The sequence below is a fragment of the Tachyglossus aculeatus genome, unplaced genomic scaffold (assembly GCF_015852505.1).
Source record: "Tachyglossus aculeatus isolate mTacAcu1 unplaced genomic scaffold, mTacAcu1.pri scaffold_129_arrow_ctg1, whole genome shotgun sequence".
NCBI lineage: Eukaryota > Metazoa > Chordata > Mammalia > Monotremata > Tachyglossidae > Tachyglossus > Tachyglossus aculeatus.
Genome location: NW_024044857.1, coordinates 302,485 through 319,587, shown reverse-complemented (window position 1 = coordinate 319,587; position 17,103 = coordinate 302,485). Strand labels below are relative to the sequence as shown.

The window sequence follows — 17,103 nt, the reverse complement described above, 5'->3', positions numbered from 1 at the left end:
GGCTCCGTCACCTATCAGCTGTGTGATTTTGGGCAAGTCACTTCACTTCTCTGTGCCTCAGTCACCTCTTCTGTAAAACCGGGATTGAGACTGTGAGTCCCACGTGGGACAACCTGATTAGCTTGTATCTACCCCAGTGCTTAGAACAGGGCTTGACACATTGTTGTCACATTGACACATTGACACAAATACCATCATTGACACAAATTGACACAAATACCATCAATCATCATTACTCTGTTGTACTGGACTTTCCCAAGCACTTAGTACAGGGCTCTGCACACAGTCAGTTGAAAGCTCCGTGTGGGGGCAGATCCTGTCTATCAACTCCATTGTATCAGTGCAGTTCTCCGTACCCAGTAACAGCTCAATAACTACGATGGATGGATTGAGTGATTGACTTTGACTCACCAGGGTGGTCCAGGGTTGGGGATGCTGAATTCCTCCTCCTCGTCTCCTTAGGCGGGTTTGTGGCCAGGACGGGAAAGAGTGTGGCATAAACCAGTGCTCCGGGCTCCTCGGAGACAGCAGCTGCTGTTCTGGTCTGGGGCGCGGGGAGGGGGTTCCCCCGCGAGGACCAGCCCCGGGTTTGCCCTGAGAGACTCGTTATCTGGAAGACTCTGGAGTCCCAGAGGTGACATCATCTCCGACGTTCAGCAGGGCTCAGACTGTCCCACTAATGTTACCTTCCTCACCCACGGGAATGCCCATGGTCACAAATTGATTCAGTTGTCTTCGTTTAGTGCTTGCTGCGTGTAAAGCACTTTAGTAAGTGCTTGGGAGCACACGATACAACAATAAACAGACAAATTCACCGCTCACAATGAATGTATAATGTGTTTCTGCCTGTTGCCTAATTGTACTTTCCAAGCGCCTAGTACAGTGCTCTGCACACAGCAAGCGCTCAATAAATATGATTGAATGAATGAATGAATGAATGAATAGAGAAATTCTGATAACGAAGAAAACTCTGGCAAACTGGTTACTTATGCGATCTTCCTCTGAGGTCTCACTCTCCCCACCTTCACAGCCTTATGCAAATCCTCTACAAGAGGCCTTTCCTGTCTAAGCCCTCATTTCCTCTCCTGCCACTCCCTTCAGCGTCACCCTGGTACTTGGATTTGCACCGTTTATTCACCCCGCCCTCAGCCCCACAGCACTTATGTCCAAATCTATAATTTATTTATTTATATTAACGTCTGCCTCCCCACACTAGATTGTAAACTCATTGTAGGCAGGGAACGTATCTTCCAATTCTGCTGCATTATACTCTCCCAAGGTCTCAGTGCAGTACTCTCCACACAGTGAGTGTTCAGTAAATATCATTGACTGATTCATTCATTCAATCGTTTTTATTGAGCGCTTTTGTGTGCAGAGCACACGTGCATCTCTTTTTGTACTAGACAGTCTGGTTTCTGGCTGTTCTGTCTCCTGCTCTGGGCCCAGGATCCATGAATGACCCCAATGACCACCCTCTCAATTATCTGCCCCCTTGTCTAACAGCACCAAAACCCCAGCGTCCAGTTGGGTGCCACGGCTATTGGCTCTCCTAGTCTTCTCTTACAGTTCTATCTCAATCAATCTATCAATCAATCGTATTTATTGAGCGCTTACTGTGTGCAGAGCACTGTACTAAGCTCTTGGGAAGTACAAGTCGGCAACACATAGTCGGCAACACATCTCCCCTTACAGTCCTCCTTTCCTCTTCTCCCACTCTCTTCTGCGTCACTCTGACTCGCTCCCATTATTCTACCCCCCCCCCCCGAGTCCCACAGCGCTTACGTTCATATCTGTCATTTATTTATGTCTATTAATATCCGTCTACCCCTTGGGACGGTACGCTTGCTGTGGTCATGGAATGTGTCCATTGTATAGTTATATTGTACTCTCCCAAGCACGTAGTATAGTGCTCTGCACACAGTAAGCACTCAATTAATATGATTAACTGATTATTAAAGACCACCTCATTTTCACGCCTTCTCAGTCCCGATCAAGGACTTTTCTTGGTCTAGTCCCAGTTAACACTAATGTACTGGGAGTGCCTAATGGAAAAAGCACGGGGTTGGGAGTCAGAGGAGGACCTGGGTTCTAATCCCTGTTCCGCCATATACCTGCTGGATGACTTTGGGCACTTCACTCTTCTGGTCCTCAGTTACCTCATCTATGTAATGGAGATTAAGGCAATGAGCCCTATGTGGGACAGGGACTGGGTACAGCCCGATCGTCTCGTATCTACCCTGGCGCTTAGTACAGTACCCGGCACATAACGGGAACGTATCTATGGATTCTGTTATATTGTACTCTCCCAAGAGTTTAGTACAGGGCGCTGCAAACAGTAAGCACTCGACTGATGGATTGATTGATAATAATCGCTTTACAAATGCTACAAATAGCCAATCACTACGGCCACCATTCCCTGTAGATGGCTGGCATTATGATCCATTCGGGCATGGTGGTCCTGGATCATGAGGTTTCAGTAACTGGCTGACCATTTTCTCCGTGGGAGACTCCAAGGTCACCAGTAGTTACCATGTGAACGACCTCAAGGGGTGGGGACCAAGGCTAGAAGGGTCTCTGATTTCAGGGAGAAGAAGGTTCTACAGTCATTTTAGAGGCATTTGCCTGCTACCATTCGCCTCAGGGCGATCTTCATGTCCCGATTCCTCAGGCTGTAGATGAGGGGGTTCAGGAAGGGGGGCACCACGGTGTAGAACACGGACACCAGCAGGTCTAGGGCCGAGGGGGAGTCAGACACGGGCTTGAGGTAGGCTAGGGTTCCGTTCACTACGAATAAAGACACGACGACGAGATGGGGCAAGCAGGTGGAGAAGGCTTTATCCCGACCCTCGGCGGCCGGCATCCTCAGCACTTCCTGGAAGATGCGCACGTACGAAACGGCGATGAGAATGGAAGAGATGAAAGCCAAGATAAATGTAGTGGCCACGCTGATGTCGATGACAGCGTGCGTTTCGCAACAGGAGTACTTCAGTAAGGAAGGAACGTCGCAGAAGAACTGCTGGATCACGTTAGAGCCACAGAAGCTCAGTGTTAATGTCCCGGCTGTGAACATCGCCCCGAACAGGCCCCCACTGAGCCAGGAGGCGGCGGCCATCTTCCCACAGGCCCTTCGGTCAATGATGACCTCGTAATGCAGGGGGAGGCAGATGGCGGCGTAGCGGTCATAGGACATCACCGTGAGGATGGACAACTCCGAGAAAGCAAACGAAATCACGAAAAAGAGCTGAGCCACACAGCCCCATAGTGAGATGGCTCTGCCATTGATCAAGGAGTCGTGGATGGATTTGGGAACGGTGACGGAGATGAGGCCGAGGTCGAGGACGGACAGGTTCCTGAGGAAGAAGTACATGGGGGTGTGGAGGCGCCGGTCGAGGGCGGTGATGGCGACAATGACTAGATTCCCCGTCAGGGCCGCCAGGTAGACCAGGAGGAACAGTGCGGCGTGGACCAGCTGCAGCTACCGGACCTCCGAGAATCCCAGCAGGAGGAATTCCATCACCATGGTGGTGTTGGTCATTTTCACGGATAATCTGTGGATTGCCCTTGGAGGCACAGAAATTGATTCTGTTATTCATAGCCTAAAAGGCAGTCTAGCAGAAAATCAATCACGGGTATTCATTAATCACTTACTGTGTGCAGAACATTGTACCAAGAGTTTGGGATGGCAAGGTTCATTCCCTGTCCACAATTAGGTTAGTCTAGAGGAGGAGACTGACATTAATATCAATCAGTAAATGATGGAAATGTACATAGGTGCTCTGGGGATGAGGGTGGGGTGAATAATTGATCAATATTGAATGCTTCCTGTATGCAGAGCGCTGTACTAAGCGATTGGGAGTGTACAGTAGACCAGAGTTGATAGTCTCAATCCCTGAGAGCAACGAGTTTCCAGGCTATTCTAACCTCAATTTCATTGTCCTTTGATCCCCTCTTGGGATCCTGGCAGCTTGGTCTGGACCGGTGTCAATTAGAGGTTAGCAGCGTGGATTAGTGGAAAGAGCCCGGGCTTGGGAGTCAGAGGACGTGGGTTCTAATCCCGGCTCCGCCACCTATCTGCTGTGTGACCTTGGGCAAGCCACTTAACTTCTCGGTACCTCAGTGACCACATCTGTAAAATGGGATTGAAGATTGTGAGCCCCACGTGGGACAACCTGATTACCTTGTATCTACCCCAGCGCTTAGAATAATGCTTGGCACATAGTAAGAGTTTAAGAAATACAATAATTACTATTAATCCACGGCTTCCAACTCAGGGACTTTTCTTCTTCTGGTGGTCAGTGTCTTTTTCACAGCGACTGGTTTGCCACCCAGATCCCACGTCTGGCCGCTCCTTTCACATCTAACCTTCCGCTTCCATCTTCTCTGCCTGCTTGCCTTTTTATCTGGCCCTTCTTTACTACCTGAGCTTGTATTCTGTACCTTCCATTGCGGTCTGTGATTGTGATGCAGAATAGCCTAGGTGGAAAGCGTAAGAGCCTGGGAGACAGAGGACCTGCGTTCTAATCCCAGCTCCACCACCTACCCATTTTTGGTGGTATCTGTTAAGAGGTTACTATGTGCCAGACACTGTACTAAGTGCTGCGATAGATGCAAGGTAATCAGGTTGGACACAGCCCATGTTCCACATGGGGGACACAGTCTTAATCCCCATGTTACAGATGAGGTAACTGAGGCAGAGAGAAATGAAGTGACTTGCTCAAATTCACATTAGCACGTAAGGGGTGGAGCCGGAATTAGAACCCACATCCTCTGGCTTCCAGGCCCTAGGCCACGCTACTTTTCAGTTGCTTCTCACACATGGACATGTTCTTATACTCTGATGCTGCCCCTATCTGTAATTCATTTTAATGCCTATTTCTCACACTAGACTGGAAGCTTCTTGAGGGCTGACATTATGACTACCCACTCGGTTGTGCTGGACCCTCCCAAGCACGTAATCAGTGCTCTGCACACAGTCAGTTGTAAGCTCCGTGTGGGCACAGATCCAGTCTATCAATCAGTAAATGCTCAATAACCACGATGGATATAGTAAGCGATTGACTTTGACTCACCGGGGTGGTCCAGGGTTGAGGGTGCTGAGTTCCTCCTTCTCGTCTCCTCATGCGGGTTGGTGGCCATGACTGGAAAGAGTGTGGCATAAAACCAGTGCTCCTGGCTCCTCGGAGACAGCAGTCACTATTCCGGTGGGAGACGGGGATGGGATTCCCCTGGGGAGGATCAGCCCCGTGCTCGCCCCGAGAGACTCGTTACCTGGGAGACTCAAGAGTCCAGAGGTGACGTTATCCCCGACGTTCAGCAGGGCTCAGGCTGTCCCACTGATGTTATCACCCTCACCCACGAGAATGCCCATGGTCACAAATTCACTCAATCGTCTTTGTTTGGCGCGTGCGAAGCACTCTAGTAAGCGCCTGGGGGAGTAGAACATATTAAACAGACATATTCACTGTTCACAGTGAATTTATAATGTAGAGATATTCCGATAACGAACGAGACTCTGACAAACTGACTAGTTATACGACCTTCCTCTGAGCTCTCACTCTCTCCACCTCTAGAGATTTATTAAGAGCACCTCTCCTCAGGAGCCCTTCTCCGATTAAGCCTCCATTTCCTCTTCTACTCCTTTCTGCGTTGCCCTTGAACTTGGATTTGTCCCCTTTATTCACCCAACTCTCTCTCCCCTGCACTTATGTTCGTAGCTGTAATTTGTTTATTTTTAGTAATGTCTGCCTCCCCCTCTAGAGGGTAAGCTTGCTGTGGGCAGGGAATATCTGTTAATGGTTGTACTGTACTCTCCCAAGCGCTTAGTACAGTGCTCTGCACACAGTAAGTGCTCAGTAAATGCGACTGATTGATTGGCGCTTTACAAATACTACAAACAGCCAATCTCCACAGTCACCATGGTCTGTAGACGGCTGGCATTGTAATCAATTCAGCATGGAGGACCTTGACCCTGTGGTCTCAGTAACCAGGCCAGCCATCTTTCTCCACAGGAGACTCCTTCATCACGGGTGACTCCCGTGGGACCGATGCCAAGGGGTGGGGACCCGGCGTTAATCGGGCTAGAATGTTCTGCCGTCATTTTGCAGGCATTTCCCCGCTATCGTTCTCCTCAGCGCGGCCTTCATGTCCCGGTTCATCAGGCTGTACGTGAGGGGGTTCAGGACAGAGAGCACCACGGTGTAGAACACGGACGCCAGCAGGTCCAGGGTCTAGGGGGACTCAGACAAGGGCTTGAGGTAGGCGAAGGCACCATTTGCTACGAATAAAGACAGGACAGTATGGCAACTGTCAAGCAATTATATTATTATTATTATGGTATTTGTTAAGCACTCACTATGCCATTATTATGGCATTTGTTAAGCACTTACTATATTCTTAGTATAGATGTGAAATCTTCTTCGAGGATGAAGGACAACTATCAATCAATTAATGGTATCTACTAAGGAATTAAGTGCTTAGTACAGTGCTCTACACATGGCAGGCACTCAACAAATACCACTGATGATGATGATGATGCAAAGCACTGTACTAAGCGCGTGTGAGCATTCGATACAACAGAGTTGGTAAATGTGATTTCCGTCCACTTTTAGATTGTAATCTGCACGAGGGACAGGGACTGTGTTTAATGGTGGAGCTGGGATTTGAACCCATGACCCCTGGCTGCAAAGCCCGGGATCATTCCGCTGAGCCACAAGAAGCAGCGTGGCTCTTGGATCTTCTCGTAGATACAAGTTAATCTGTTTGGATGCAGTTCTAATTCATTTATTATTTTATAATTTTTATTTATTTGTTATTTATTAAGCGCTCCCCACGTGTCAAACACTGTTCCAAACACTGGGAGAGATACAGGTTAATCTCTTTGGATGCAGTTCTGGTCCCACATAGAGCTCACAGTTTAAGGAGGAGGGAAGACAAGCTCATTCACAGTCAATCAGTGTCAAGCAGTGAATTCACTGATTCACAGTCAATCCCCGTTTTACAGATGAGGTAACTGAGGCACAGAGAAGTTAAGTGATTTGCCCAAAGTCACACAGCTGACAATTGGTGGAGCTGGGATTTGAACCCATGACCCCTGACTGCAAAGCCCGGGATCATTCCGCTGAGCCACAAGAAGCAGCGTGGCTCTTGGATCTTCTCGTAGATACAAGGTAATCTGTTTGGATGCAGTTCTAATTCATTTATTTTTTCATTTTATAATTTTTATTTATTTATTATTTATTAAGCGCTCCCCACGTGTCAAACACTGTTCCAAACACTGGGAGAGATACAGGTTAATCTCTTTGGATGCAGTTCTGGTCCCACATAGAGCTCACAGTTTAAGGAGGAGGGAAGACAAGCTCAGTGATGTCAGGGAATGTGTCTATCAATTCTGTTGTACTTTCCATGTGGTTAGTATAGCACACAGTGAGCACTCAATAAATACCACTGGATGATCGATATTAATGTTGGGATAAAGGGTGTATACTAATGGAAAGAGCAGAGGGCTGGGAATCACTTCCCTGCTGTGTGATCTTGGAGAAATCACATAAATTCTCTATGAGTCATTTTCCTCATCTATAAAATGGGCATTAATATATCTGTTTCCCTTCCTTTTAGACTATGAGCCCCGTGTGGGACAGGAACTGCATCTGATCTAATAATAATAATAATAATAATAATAATAATAACCACAGCATTTTTAAGCACTTACGATGTGCCAAGCACTGTTCTAAGCACTAGGGTAGATACAAGGTAATCAGGTTGTCCCAAGTGGGGCTCCCAGTCTTAATCCCCATTTTACAGATGAGGGAACTGAGGCGCAAAGACGTGAAGTGACTTGCCCAAAGTCACACAGCTGATACGTGGCAGAGCTGGGATTAGAACCCACGACCTCTGACACCCAAGCCCGGGCTGTTTCCACTAAACCACGATTGGACTTTATCCATTCCAGCGCTTGGAACATAGTAGGAGCTCAAAACCTGCCATAAGTAGTATTCAAATCCGGTGAATCGAACATATTATTATGATTATGGTATATTTACAGTCTAATAGAAAATGGGTAACCTCAACCTGGCTGTGTGTCATCAATCAATCGATCAATCAGTGGTATTTATTGAGTGCTATCAATTAATCATATTTATTGAGCCCTTACTACGTGCAGAGCACTGTACTAAGCACTTGAGAGAGTATAGTACAACAAAGTTCGTTGACATGTTCCTTGTCCACAGGAGTTTATAATCTAGAAGGAGAAGCAGCCACTGATTAATCCAGCCATTAATCAATGGCATGTATGGAGCGCTGACCACGGACGGAGAACTGTACTAAGCACTTGGGAGAGTCAAATATGTGTCACCATGATCTTGTTCACCAGAATAAGGTAGGAACAGTAATAAAAGTATTTACAAAGACTTACTGTGTGATGATTTGACAGATGTTTTGTTTTGCTATCTGTCGCCCCCTTCTGGACTGTGAGCCTGTTGTTGGGTAGGGACCGTCTCTATATGTTGCCAACTTGCACTTCCCAAGTGCACACAGTAAGCGCTCAGTAAATACGATTGAATGAATGAATTTGTAATGGCTAAAAACGGTCTTCTCCTATACAGCTAGGACATCTCATCTCTTGGAAGGAAATGGCCAACGACACGGCGGTGATGGGATTCCTCCTGTTGGGATTCTCGGAGGTCCGGGAGCTTCAGCTGGTCGAGGCCGCACTATTCCTCCTGGTCTATCTGGCGTCCGCAACGGGGAATCTCCTCATCGTCGCCATCACCGTCCTCGACCGGCACCTCCACACCCCCGTGTGCTTCTTCTGCAGGCACCTGTCCCTCATCGACCTCTGCTACATCTCCGTCACCGTCCCCAAATCCATCCACGACTCCCTGACCGACCACAGAGAAATCTCTGTCCCAGGTTGCATCTCTCAAATCTTCTTCGTAATCACCCTTGCAGGTGTCGAAGTGTCCTTGCTCACTGCGATGTCCTACTACCGCTACGCCGCCATCTGCTTCCCCCTGCGCTACGAGGTCATCATGGACCGAGGTGCCTGTGGGAAGATGTCCGCCGCCTCATGGCTGGGTGGTACCGTGAGCGCCGCCACCTTCTCCGTCGGCTTCAGCGGGTCCAACGTGATCCGCCATTTCTTCTGTGGCGCTCCCCAAATGATGAAACTTTCAGGCCCCAGTGGGAACCTCCAGGAGATTGGAGTCAGGGTCTTCTCCGCCATTCTGAACGTCTCATGCCTCCTCTCCATCGTCGTCTCATACGTGCGCATTTTCCGGACCGTGCTGGGGATGTCGGCGGCCGAGGGCCGGGCCAAACACTTCTCCACCTGCCTGCCCCACCTCGCCGTGATTTTATTAATCTCCACGGGAACTGTCGCCCACTTCGACCCGCGCTCAGACTCCTTCTCCATGCTGGACCTGCCGGTGTCCGTGTTCTACACAGATGTTTCCCCCGCCCTGAACCCCCTCATCTACAGCCTGAGGAAATAGAACACGAAGGCTGCCCTTAGGAGGGTGCTGGGAGTGAGAGGATGGATCTGAGAAACAGGGACACATGAAGTTCGTCCTGGGGACGGGTACCTTTGGGGAACATCCTGTAGAAAACACGTCACCTGCTTAATAGTAATGATGTTGATATTTGTTAAGCGCTTACTATGTGCCAAGCACTGTTCTAAACGTTGGGGTAGATACAAGGTCATCAGGTTGTCCACCGTGGGGCTCACAGTCTTATTCCCCATTTTACAGACTAGGGAACTGAGGTCCAGAGAAGTGAAGTGACTTGCCCAAAGTCACACAGCTGACAGGTGGTGGAGCCAGGATTAGAACCCACGACCTCTGGCTCCCAAGCCTGGACTCTTTCCACTAAGCCATGCTGCTTCTCTTCTCTTCTTCTAGGGAAGGCTCAGACAATCAATCACTCAATTAAACTATCACAGTTTTAATGGTAGTTGTTGAGCACTTACTATATGCCAGGCGCTGAACTAAGCGCTGGGGCAGATACAAACTCATCAGGTTGGACACAGTCCCTGTTCCACGTGGTACTATGAACCCAACGTGGGGCAGGGGCTGCGTCCAACCCGATTGGTTTGCATCGACTCCAGCTCTTAGTACAGTGTCTGGCCCATAGTAAGGGCTTGGTAACAAGAACAAGAAGCAGGAGGAAGAATCAGAAGCAGTTCAGGGTGTGTCTGTAAACAGACTGGCCTTTGTCTCGGCAGAAACTAAAGTCATAAATGGAAATGAGAGACTCTGAACTCTTCGCATTGCACCTAGAACAAGAAGAAGAAGCAGGAGAAACAATCAGAATCAGTCAAGGGTGTGTCTGTAAGCAGACTGGCCTTTGTCTCAGCAGAAGCTAATAAATGGAAATGAGAGACTCTGAACTCTTCGCATTGCACTCAGAACTCCACACATCCATCACAGTTTTGCCAATGCTAGGTGAAATAAGAGCCAAGGAGGGAAAGCGAGCCTGCAGCCATAAGAATTGGGATAATAATAATAATGATGGCATTTAATAATAATAATAATGGCATTTATTAAGCGCTTACTATGTACAAAGCACTGTTCTAAGCGCTGGGGAGGTTACAAGGTGATCAGGTTGTCCCATGTGGGTCTCACAGTCCTCATCCCCATTTTACAGATGAGGCAACTGAGGCACAGAGAAGTTAAGTGACTTGCCCAAAGTCACACAGCTGACAATTGGCGGAGCTTGGATTTGAACCCATGACCTCTGACACCAAAGCCCGTCCTCTTTCCACTGAGCCATGCTGCTTCTCTTTATTAAGTCAGGCACTGTTCCAAGCACTGATCTGGCGGGAGTAGTTGGGGGAACAATTCAGAAAGATGGAGGTCCAGTAAAAAGATGTAGATGAATAATAATAATAATAATTTAATAATTTTGGTATTTGTTAAGCTCTTACTATGTACCAAGCACTGTTCTAAACGCTAGGTAGATACAAGGTAATCAGGTTGTCCCACATGGGGCTCACAGTCTTAATCCCCATTTTCCAGATGAGGTAACTGAGGCCCAGAGAATTGAAAAGACTTGCCCAAGGTCACACAGCAGATTAGAACCTGGGCCTGGGACTCAGAAGGGCCTTTGTTGTAATTCCAGCCACTACTTGGTGTTATCCTGTACAGACCACGGGCCGGCCCCCCACCTCCATGGCCCCAGATGCTCCCCCAGGGCGATACCCCAGGTCGGGGAGGCCAAGAGGGTTGTAGCCCTGGTTGCCCTCTATGGCCTCCTTTATGTGCGACCGTCCATCATGCTGAGTGCTATATTCAACGTGAAAGAAAAATCTCCTCTGCTGGTGGACTGGCCAATGGTGTTAGGGTCGTTAGGTTTCCGGTCGTCTGTCCGTTTTTGACTATTCAGGGCGACCGGAGGATAAATGCAATCTGGAAAAAGGAATCACCTGGTTCCAACATAGATTTTCCACGGATTCCCAGGGAAGCTGCCTGGCCTCCACTCCAATTAAGTCCCGCTCGGGTAAAGAGACCGGGTATCTTGATCCCAGAAAGCCAAGAGAAGCAGTGAGGCCTAGTGGATAGAGTACGGAAGAACCTGAGTTCTAATCCCGGATCCCCTAATCGTCTGCTGTGTGACCTTGGGCAAGTCACTTCACTTCTCTGGGCCTCAGGTCCCTCATCTGTAAAATGGGAATCACATTTCCCACGGGGACAGGGACTCGATCCAATCTGATTAGCTTGTACTCCCCAAGGGCTGAGTACAGTGCTCTGCACACAGTAAGCGCTCAATAAATACGATTGAATGAATGAATAAATTAACTTGTATGTACTCCAGCACTCAATATCGTGCCTGATATATAATAAGCGCTTCCCAAAGGCCAGAAGAAAAACTTAGAGTGAGCTGATTGACTGATCGAGTGTTTCAGATTGGGAATTAGACAAAGGTAAAACCATTCACAGTGGCTAAAGACTGTTGGTGAAAACAGGAAGCATTGGGACGCTGGGATACAGGTAACGCTTTCTTCCTAGGAACCCCGGGGGCCGGTACCATCGCTGATGCTGCAGGAACCGGGCCCTCATCTCCCAGGAGACTCGGGAATCACGCGACCAAAGGGTGTTTGGATCGTTCACGTCACGAGTTTCCCTCGGCAGGGTCTCGAGCCATCCTCCAAGGTTGCCCCTCAGAGCAGCTCCTGCTTTATCTACAGCGACGAGGGCCAGTCTGTAGAGCTTGTCAGGGTCTGAAGCAGAGCAGAGAGGGATAGAGGGCTCCTCGCTGCTCCTTCCTGGCTGACCGAACCCATGAGTCTGAGGGGAAAAAAGGGACCAGCCCAGTTTAGCTTTATTTTTATTTATTCTGGTGACTTGAAACCTGTCCACATGTTTTGTTTTGTTGTCTGTCTCCCCCTTCTAGACTGTGAGCCCGTTGTTGGGTAGGGACCATCTCTATATGTTGGCAACTTTTACTTCCCAAGCGCTTAGTATAGTGCTCTGCACACCGTAAGCGCCCAATAAATATGATTGAATGAATGAATGAATGAAAAGTTCAGCTACCCCCAGCCCCACGCTGCCCCGGTGAGAGTGACTGGGTGTGAGTGGGATGGAGGGGCGGGGGGAGGACAAGGATGAGCATGGAAGAGATGGAGCCAGTCTGGGGCCGAGGTTGGGGTTCAGACCAGGGCCGCGGCCCCCAATGGGGCAGGGAGAGGACTCTAGCAGGAGAAGAGGGACTCTTCAGTTCAGTAACCCCCTACCGTCACACCCCTTTCCTTCTTCCTCCTCATACCTCGCTACCATGCCAACTACCCGCTGGGCTACAGTGCTCCAGGACAGTGTCAGCACTGTGGACAGTCACTATGGCCTTCAATGGGTCCCAGAATCCCTTGCAGAGGGTCAATGACAGGCAGGACTGAGAGAGCGTGGCCAGCCTTGGACAGCCACTGACACTATCAGCAATTCCTCCCTGTAAGAGTTTTTCCCAAATGTTGGGAGAAGACAAATACTGGGAAAAGTTGGAATCCCTGCCCTCATGGGCTTTCCACACTACTGGGCTAGGTTCACACTGTCTAATTTACTATCAATCGATTAATCTTGAATCATATTGACTGAGCGCGTATTGTGTCCACTATGTACTTGGAGAGAAATCACAATAATAGTAGTACTTGTTAAGCTGTTACTCTGTTCCAAGAACTGTCCTAAGCGCTGGGGTAGATACAAGTTAAGCAGGTTGGATACCTTCTTTGTTCCAAATGGGTCACACAGTCTAAACCCTCATTTTACAGATGAGGTAACTGAGGCTCAGAGAAGTTGAATGACTTGCCCATGGTTACACAGAGATGTGAGGCGGAGCCGGAATTAGAACCCAGATCCTTCTGACTCCTTCTGATTCCCTAGCCCGTGCTCTATCCTCTTTAGAGCACCATTAGAACCTTTAGAACCCTGCGCCTTCTAGAAGGAAAAAAAGAATGGAAAGATGAATATGCAATTATTGGTGTCATTTTACAGATGAGGAAACTGAGGCCCGTAGAAGTGAAGGGACTTGTCCAAGGTCCCACAGCAGCAAAGGGACAGAGGCAGGATTAGAACCCAAGTCCTCTGACTTCCAGTAAGCTATGCTTGGGAGAGTAGAACAAAATAGAGCAGAGCTGGGAGATATGTATGCTCCCCTCAAGGAGCTCACGGTCAAGAAGAAAACTCCTGGGCCCATGCTTTTTCCACTAAATGATGATGGAAATGAGTTGATTCGTGCTTGAGTTAGGTGAAGTGGGTTTATAGGGCTGGGAAATGAATCGGGGAAGCTGGTTGGCCGAGGGGGGATTTTAGCAGTGCTCAAAATTCGGAAAGAACTGCGCTCTCTCTGATTTTGAGCCGATAAGAGAGGGAGTTCCAGGCTAAGTTGGAAACGGGAGAATCGATGGTGAGTAGCAACTAGAAAGTTGTTTTGAGAGCTGAGAAGACGAGTTGAACGATGGAAAGAGGATGAAGTGCAGTCACAGGGCGGAGAGCCTTCAAGCCGACTGTGAGGTTTTGTTCCTTGTGAAAAGACACAATCTGTCACGAGGCTAGGCCGAGGAGAGGAGAGATGTAGTCTGAGGGATGCTTTAGGAAAGGACTAGATGACTGATGAAGTATGCTTGTGTTTATGTGAGTTCAAGTGGGAATGCAGATATTGAGCAAATGGAATAAGTTCAATGTATCCGTGGGTTTTACTTTTGCAGTTTGTTTTATGGTATCGTTAAGTGCTTGTGACATGCCAGGTACTGTACTAAGCACTGGGGTGGATACACGCTAATCAGGTTGGACATAGTCCATGCCCCACATGGTGCTTTCAGTCATAATCCCCAATTTACAGATAAGGTAACTGAGGCACAAAAGTAAGTGACTGGCCTCAGGTCATACAGTGGATGAGGGGCGGAGACAGGATTAGGATCCAGGTCCTTCTGTCTTCCAGGCCCGTTCTCTCTCCACTAAATGGATGAATCTATGTGTAAAGACACTTCTTGTTCGACTAGATTGCTGATTCTAGCAAAAATAATTTCACAACAGACATGAGAATATCTTCGTGTTCTCTGACCTCTGCTATTCATTTTAGTTTCGGTCTCCTCAACCCAAAATAATTCTCTTGATAGTGATTAAGTGCTAACTACGGGCCAAGCAAAGTATGAAGTGCTGGGGGAGATTCAGGGCAACCTAGTATACACAAGTCCCACGAGGGATTCGTAGACTAAGAGGGAAACGGGTATCACATCCTCATTTTACTATTGAGAAAACTGAGGCGTTGAGAAATTAACTCACTTTCCCATGGCTTTGCAGCAGAGAACTGGTAGGGGTGGGATTAGAACCCAGGTCCTCTGACTCCCAAGCCTGTGTTCTTCCCAATAGCACCCTGCTTCTACACAGTTCGAAGCTTGGTGCTTCCAATAGAATGGAAGCTCCCTGGGGGCAGTGATTATGTGTACTAAGACCGTGTCCTCTGTAGGTACTCAAAAAGTAGAATTGATTGATTTAGTCCTATTCCTTCATCCCCAACCTCAACATCTCTAAATTGAAGTCTTCCCTCCCTCTTCCTGTGCAGGGAGTCGGCATCATTCCCCAGAATTGTTGGTGTCTCCACGGTGAACTCAGAGATCATTTTGAATTCAATACCTGTCTCCATAGAGAATCACCATTAAGTGTCCATTCAGTTTCTTCACTCATCTCATCAATTGGCTCTATCTTTGGCTCTTCCCTCATCCATTGCAGAAAGTCAATGTTGTCTCCCAAAAATACCCAACGTCTCCACGGTGACGGGATTCCTCCTGCTGGGATTTTCAGAGGTCCGGGAGCTGTCGCTGGTCCAGACCGCGCTGTTCCTCCTGATCCTCCTGGTGGCCCTGACGGGGAATCTCTTCATCGTCGCCGTCACTGTCCTCGACTGGCGCATCCACACCCCCATGCACTTCTTCCTCAGGAACCTGTCCATCCCCGACTTCTGCCTCGTCACCATTATCGTCCCCAACTCCGTCCTCAACTCCTTGACCAACTGCAACTCCATCTCCTTCTTGAGCTGTGACGTTCAGGTCTTCTTGGTGGTCCTCTTTGCCGGTTCACAGTTTCTCCTTCTCACGGCGATGTCCTACTACCGCTATGCCGCCATCTGCCTCCCTCTGCGCTATTTGCTCATTATGAACAACACGGCCTGTGGAAAGATGGCGGCCACCTCCTGCTCACAGGGGTGATGTTTGGGGTCTTGTATTCAGCTTCGACTCTCTCCCTGAGCTTTTGTGGGTCCAACTTTGTCCAGCAATTCTTCTGTGACGTCCCCTCCCGGCTGAATATCTCCTGCTCCGAGGAGCACATCGCCATCAACATGAGTGTCACAGGTGGGATAGCTTTAGGTGTCATCTGCTTCATTCTTATCATCTTCTCGTATGTGCGCATCTTCAGGGCCATGCTGAGGATACCGGCCTCCGAGGGCCGGGACAAAGCCTTCTCCACCTGCCTTCCCCACCTTGTCGTCGTCTCTCTCTTTGTCATGACTTGTGTCTGTGCTTAAGTGAGGCCTCCGCCATGTTCCCCCTCGGCGCTAGACCTGCTGTTGTCCGTGTTCTACAAAGTGTTGCCCCCGGCCCTGAACCCCCTCATCCACAGCCTGAGCAACCGGGACATGAATGTCGCCCTCGGGATAGTCCTAAAGGTGAGAGTCCACCTCCCTTCTCTAAGGGACAAAATATATGTTTCCTTTTGCTGACTAGCCCGTTCCTCATCAGTATTCTGACCGTGGGGGTAGCCGTATAAAGAGCTGTCCAAAGAGGAAGTCCAGTGTCTGTGGATTTGTCGATGTCTGGGACAGAGACTGATAAGACGTGTGCGACTGTAAGCCCGGTGTGGGGAGGGATTGCCTCTATTTACTCTGAATTGCACTTTCCAAGCGCCTAGTACAGTGCTTTACTCACGGTAGGCACTCAATAAATATGATTGATGAATGAATAAATGACTGACACGTGACTGTTTGGGCGACATCATGGTTTAGTGGAATGAGCGTGTGGCTGGGAGTCATGAGATTAGAAATGTCTGCCCGGTTCTGCCACCGGCCTGCTGCATCACCTTGGTTCAGCTACATAACCTCTCTGGGCCTCCCTGTAAAATCGGGATTCAATATGTGCTCTCTCTTTCTTTTACGATCTGAGCCCCCGTGGGTCAGAAAACGTGTCTGATATGATTAGTTTGTTTCTACTCCGGAACTTGGCAGTCTATTGCTAGTAAATTCTTCATAAATTCAATAATGATAATGTTGATACTACTATTGATAATAAGAGTAATTCTAAGAATTTTAAGATCACTCTAGGTGGTTATGAAAATCAGAAAATCGGAGGGTGACAAGGGAGAAGGGATGCAATCATGGAAACCTTTCCCCACATTTCTCTTCCCTTCTAGACTGGGAGCCCGTTGTGTGCAGGAATGATCTCTATTTGTAGCTGAATTGTACTTTCCAAGCGCTTAGTACTGTGCTCTGCAAACCGTAAGTACTCACTAAATGCGATGGAATCAATGAATGAATGAATTTGGCTGATCAAATCCTTGCCTCGAATCCATTCGTTCATCCATCCATCCATCCGTCCACCCATCCATCCATCCACAATAATAGTGGTAT

General features: G+C 48.4%; 1 pseudogene; it reads right to left on the bottom strand.

The window, feature by feature from the left end:
* The window catches only part of LOC119922864, a 9,970-nt pseudogene extending 6,435 nt beyond the window's left edge, over positions 1–3,535 (bottom strand).
* Between the last annotated feature and the right edge of the window lie 13,568 nt (positions 3,536–17,103).